Source organism: Humulus lupulus, chromosome 5 (assembly GCF_963169125.1).
Source record: "Humulus lupulus chromosome 5, drHumLupu1.1, whole genome shotgun sequence".
Classification (NCBI taxonomy): domain Eukaryota; kingdom Viridiplantae; phylum Streptophyta; class Magnoliopsida; order Rosales; family Cannabaceae; genus Humulus; species Humulus lupulus.
The window spans coordinates 128,947,518-128,953,541 of record NC_084797.1 but is presented as its reverse complement, the minus strand read 5'-3'; positions in this window follow the sequence as shown (position 1 = coordinate 128,953,541).

The following is a 6,024-nucleotide window of genomic DNA, read 5'->3' as shown; positions in this document are numbered from 1 at the left end:
TGGAGTCCATGTATTCTAACTCCGTCTAGGATCTTGTAGATGCACCTAGTGACGTTAGGGTCAATGGGTGCAAGTGGATCTACAAGAAGAAGAGAGGAGCTGATGGAAATGTCGAGACTTACATGGCTTGACTCGTGGCAAATGATTATACCCAGAGAGAAGGAGTTGAGTATGAGGAAACTTTTTCTCTGTTTGCCATGCTAAAATCTATTCGCATACACTTATCCATAGCCATAACTCTTGATTATAAGATTTGGCCTATGGATGTCAAGACAGCGTTCCTTAATGGGAACCTAGACGAAACCATCTATATGGATCAACTAGAAGGGTTTAAAATAACTGGAAAAGAAAGTGTGCAAATTGAATAGGTCTATTTATGGACTTAAGCAAGCTTCGCGTTCCTAGAATCTAAGGTTTAATGAAATCATTAAAGCCTATGGTTTTGAGCAGAATGTTGATGAGTCCTGTGTTTACCAACTTAAGGAAAACAAAATTGTGGTATTCTTGATTATCTATGTGGATGATATCATGCTCATTGGAAACAATGTCAAGAAATTATCAGACATAAAGAACTGGATGGGAACTCAATTCCAAATGAAGGACTTGGGTGAAGCAAGTTATGCTCTTGGTATCTAGCTTTTGAGGGATAGAAAGAACAAAACTTTGGCTCTATCTCATGCGGCTTACATAGATAAGGTGCTTGAGCGTTTTTCGATGAAAGATTCAAAGAAAGGACGTTTACCATCCTGACATGGAATCCATCTTTCTAAAAAGCAGTCTCCACAGACTCCTGAAGAGGAAGATGATATGAGAAGGATTCCTTATGCATCTGCAGTTGGAAGTCTAATGTATGCTATGTTGTGCACTAGACCAGACATCCAGTGGGAGTTGTGAGCAGATACCAGTCAAACCCAGGAAGGGAACATTGGATAGCGGTCAAGCACATACTGAAATATCTTCGACGAACTAGGGATTATATGCTAGTCTACTTGGGTGGAGTTTTGAACCCGTTAGGCTACACCGATTATGATTTTCAGACTGATGTTGATGACAGGAAGTCAACTTCTAGAATGGTGTTTACTCTTTGGGGTGGAGCTGTGATATGCAGAAGCGTTAAGCAATCCGCAATCTCAGATTCTACAATGGAGCCTGAGTATATAGTTGCTTCTAAGGCAGCTAAGGAAATAGTCTAGTTGAGGAAGTTCTATATAGATCTTGGTGTTATTCCAGAAATGGATAAACCCCTCATTTTGTATTGTGATAACAATGGGGCGATAGCAATTCTAAAGAACCTCAAATCCACAAAAGAGCGAAACATATAGAGAGGAAGTACATCATCAGAGAATATGTGGCAAGGGGAGAAGTGAAGGTCATGATGATTGCATCTGAGGACAATCTTGCGGATCCCTTCACAAAAAACACTGGGAAAGACAACTTTTCTAAAGCATATAGAGGGAATGGATTTGAGAGAAATGTCGCAATTGTTTTAAAAGTGCAAGTGGGAGATTGTTGGGTTTTATGCCCTTATAAAACCACATTTCTTATGTATTTCATTCATTTTCACTAAAGTATTAGAAATCATTTTGTTCAATCAAACTGCGTTGTTTACATCTGTTCATTACATGATTAATTATTATTAATACAAACGTTTATAAAATCCTGAACATATGTTTAGTTACAATTATAGTGACTCGGTCACAGCGGATTATAATTGTAATTATATGTTCAAAAGAATTTTTTCCTAAGATTAAATGAATAGACTGGATTTTTACTGATTGGGTAATCTACGATAAGATCTATTTACACATCTGGCATGATGTCATGTTCGGGACATTGACCAAGTAGATAAGATCAGATGTATTATGTTACATTGGACTGGACTGATATTAATTATTCACAAGATAAGTAAGCATCGTTATTATCTAATCTAATCATATCACAACGTTGACCATAGGCCAATTCAATCTTAATTTTGAGTGATTAATATTTTGCTAATTGTATTATTCAAGTCTTTTTATTTGTTCGTTATGAGCTTACCCTGCGAACTAGCTCATACTTACATATTGGAGATTTGGTAGTATAATTGAGTGTGAGTATTTATCATAGATATGAAATCTATAGCTTCTGTTTAAGAACTGAAACGATGATTTCTTTATAACTTGGTTCAAGTGTTAAATGATATAGTGCTCATTTCTGTTATTAAATTTACGGAAATATCATTTACAAGGAACTTAGTGGGAGTTAAGGATAAAATACCAATGAGGGGTAAAACGATATGTACGCCCTGATTTTTCAACGGGCTATTAGCGAGCTGAGATATGGCCTAATTATATCAGCCACGTGGATACCCCATGACCGGAGCTGCTGTCGTCAGGTCCTACCTCTTTAGCTCGAGGTAGCCAAAGGTTCGCCAAGATTACTTAAGGGCCGAGTCAGGACTATGAAGGTCGCAAGTCGAGAAGGCATCCAGCTCGGGGTACGAGCTGGAGTTGGAAGCTATGACCTTTTATAAAGTCAACCACATAATGTAAACGTGGATATATCAGACATCACGTGTCTAATATATCCCTGAATTCTCGGACACGCAGTATGAACGTGCGTATTCAGGCACCCACGACTGGGTTGGGCCATGCGTCCCATTATCCCCCTTACCTGTTGATTAGACCACACTTCATTTGTCAGGTTTTAGGAATTAATCATGAATGTCACAGAAGTGACATGATGGGTAAGAAGGTCACGGGATGACCTTCCTTACCAACTCCCAGGTGCCCTCTCCTATAAATATGGAGACCCTGGGAGTTGCAAGGGGTTGGGTTTGATTATGTAACAATGTATCCTGTAAAGAATACCATAAACATAGCAATAATATTGGCTGGTGGAGTAGAAGGATTTTAACCTTTGAACCACCTAAAAACGTAATTGTGTCATCAATCCATAAAAAGATCATTCATCTTTTTCGGTTCATTATTAAGCACTAATCTCTTTCTCTTGTTTTCTTAATTACTTGTTGGTGAAGAACCGCGTCATCTGGGGATGTTCAATACCCTGATGATGGCCCACAACATTGGCCCTGAGCTGAGGTGTCTGATATTTCCCTCCACACTGACCGGGCCAGCCAGGCAGTGGTTCAAACAAAGCAAGAAACAATCAATCAGCTCCTGGAAAACTTTCTCTGCTGACTTCAAAAGGCCATTCCGAGCCTCCCAGGCTGCCCGCGTCAAGGCCGACTCCCTGGCTAAGGTGAGGCAACAACCCGACGAGCCTTTGAAGGCTTACCTGAGCAGGTTTGCGAACGTCGCTGCTCAGGCCAGACACGCAGATGACAGCTCCAAGCTCATGGCTTTGAGAACTGGAATCCTCGTCGGAGGGGGACTCTGGAATGAAATACAAAGGAAGGGAGCCATCTCAGTAAATGAATTCCTAAATAGGGCCCAAGGGTGGATCAAATTGGAGGAGGCCCAAGCCTCAGCTGCAGGAACCAGCCAGATCCTTGAGCAGCCCGCTAGAGTGGGAACGGAGGTCGTGGCAGTGACCCAGAACATTACGCAGAATAACCAGTTCGGTGGAGGCAAAAGAAAGGGGAACGGCGAGGGCAACCAGCACGGCCTAAAGAAGAATAAGTCCGTAGAAAAATTTAAGTCGGTTTACACGACTTATACAGAGCTCACCCATTCTAGGGAGAACATCTTCCTAGCAAACTCTGCTCGCCTCCCCTGGAAGAAGCCGGAGCCGTTAAAGCACCAGAAGGGGAAAAGAGACACCTCCAAGTTTTGTCGTTTCCACAACGGCGTTGGCCACAATACTGATGATTGTAGGCATTTGAAAGATGAGATCAAAACTCTCATCAGAGCCGGTCCCTTGGCTCAGTATGCGCGGAACAGGGTTCCAACAAGCCGACCTGCTCCGGAAGCCCTGGTCAGTCAGCCCGGGTCTCGGGTCAATCAAGACGTCCCTCCTCCAGAGATAGGAGGAGAGATATCCACAATCTCGGGAGGTTCGCATTTGGCTGGCACGAGCATGGGTGCCCAAAAGAGGTACGTAAACGAACTCAAGGCGCATAATGGAGTAGAGTTCGTCCCCGAGCAGCATCTGCCAAGGCAACAGCGGTTGGAGAGGCAACCAATCATTTTTACGGAAGAAGATGCTGGCCATGTTCAGTTCCCTCTTAACGACCCTCTGGTCGTAGCAGTACAGCTCGCTAATCAGAGGGTTAGGAGAGTGTTGATCGATAATGGGAGCTCGGTAAACCTTCTATTCCGGTCCAGGCTGGAGAAGATGGGTTTGACTGTCGCCGAGCTGAAGGCGACCTCCATGATGATGTATGGTTTTTCAGGAGAAGGATCAGCGGCTATAGGGACGATCGAGCTGGTGATCACCTTAGGAGAGGGGCCTCAGACAGTCTCAAAACTCCTCGAGTTCGTGGTCATCAACTGCCCCGCCGCATACAATGTTATTTTGGGCCGACCCACACTTATAGCTTTTGAGGCCATCACCTCCGTTCGCCACCTCACGCTAAAATTCCCTTTTTCCACGAGAATATGCACAGTCCGTGGCGATCAGCTTGTTGCCAGGGAATGCTACAGCATTTCCATGAAGGGAAAATCGAAACCCGGGCAGCTAACGATGGCCATCCAAGGTGGAGGAGAGGAATCTCAGGAACCTTTGAGTAATCCTGATATTAAAAAACCTCAGAGCGCCGAGGGGGAAAGTATCATCCTAAGTGAGGATATTGAACCCCGAATAGGCAAGGACAAGTCCGAGCTCCAAGCTATTGAAGAGCTCGAGGAAGTAAACATCGATCCACAAAATCCTTCACGGATGGTCAAGCTCGGGAAAAACCTCTGTGGCAAGAGGAAAGCGGAGCTGATCAAGTTTCTACAGGATAACCTGGATGTGTTTGCATGGTCACACGAGGACATGGTGGGAATCAGTCCAAATGTCACCATGCACACCCTTCATTTGGATAAGAGCGTTCATGCAAAGTCCCAGAAGCAGAGGCGCCTGGGAACAACTCGGGCTGAGGCCTTAGAAGAAGAAGTAGCCCGGCTCAAGAAATGCGGCTTTATCCGTGAAGCCAAGTTTCCGATTTGGGTCGCCAACCCTGTGCTGGTCCCGAAGCCCAACGGGAAATGGCGGACCTACATCGACTTCTCCGACCTGAATAAAGCAAGCCCTAAAGATTGTTTTCCCTTGCCAAGGATTCATCAATAGGTGGATGCCACAGCGGGGCACGAGCTCATGTCCTTTATGGATGCGTACTCAGGCTATAATCAAATCGCCATGAATCCGGCGGACCAGGAGCACACCAACTTCATGACCCCGACTAACGTCTATTGTTACAAGGTTATGCCATTCGGGCTGAAGAACGCCGGTGCTACATACCAGAGGTTAGTGAATAGAATGTTCGCCAACCAGATCGGGAAGAACATGGAAGTGTACGTTGATGACATGCTGGTCAAGTCAAAGACTGCCCATAACCATGTTTCCGACCTGGAAAAATGCTTCAAGATACTACGGGAGTACGGCATGAGGCTTAATCCGCAGAAGTGCACTTTCGGGGTCGCGTCTGGAAAATTCCTGGGTTTCATTGTCAACACTACAGGAATCAAGGCGAACCCCGATAAGATCAGGTCATTGCTCGAGCTTCCCTCACCCAGGTCGCGTAAAGACGTCCAAGGCCTGACATGGAGGGTGGCAGCCCTAAATCGGTTTATTTCAAAATCCACCGACAAGTGCCTAACATTTTACAACCTGCTCCGAGGAAATAAGAAATTCGAATGGACAGAGGAGTGCGAGAGTGCTTTCCTCGACCTGAAGGCACATCTGGCCGAGCTGCCTGTATTGTCCAAACCAAAGGCAGGAGAGCCCCTTTTCCTCTACCTAGCTGTCACAGAGGATGCAGCTAGTGTCGTATTGGTCCGAGAAGAAGACCGGGTTCAGAAGTCGGTCTACTACATCAGCAAGAGACTTCTCAGGGCTGAATCCCGATACCCATTGATGGAAAAATTGGCATTCTGTCTTATC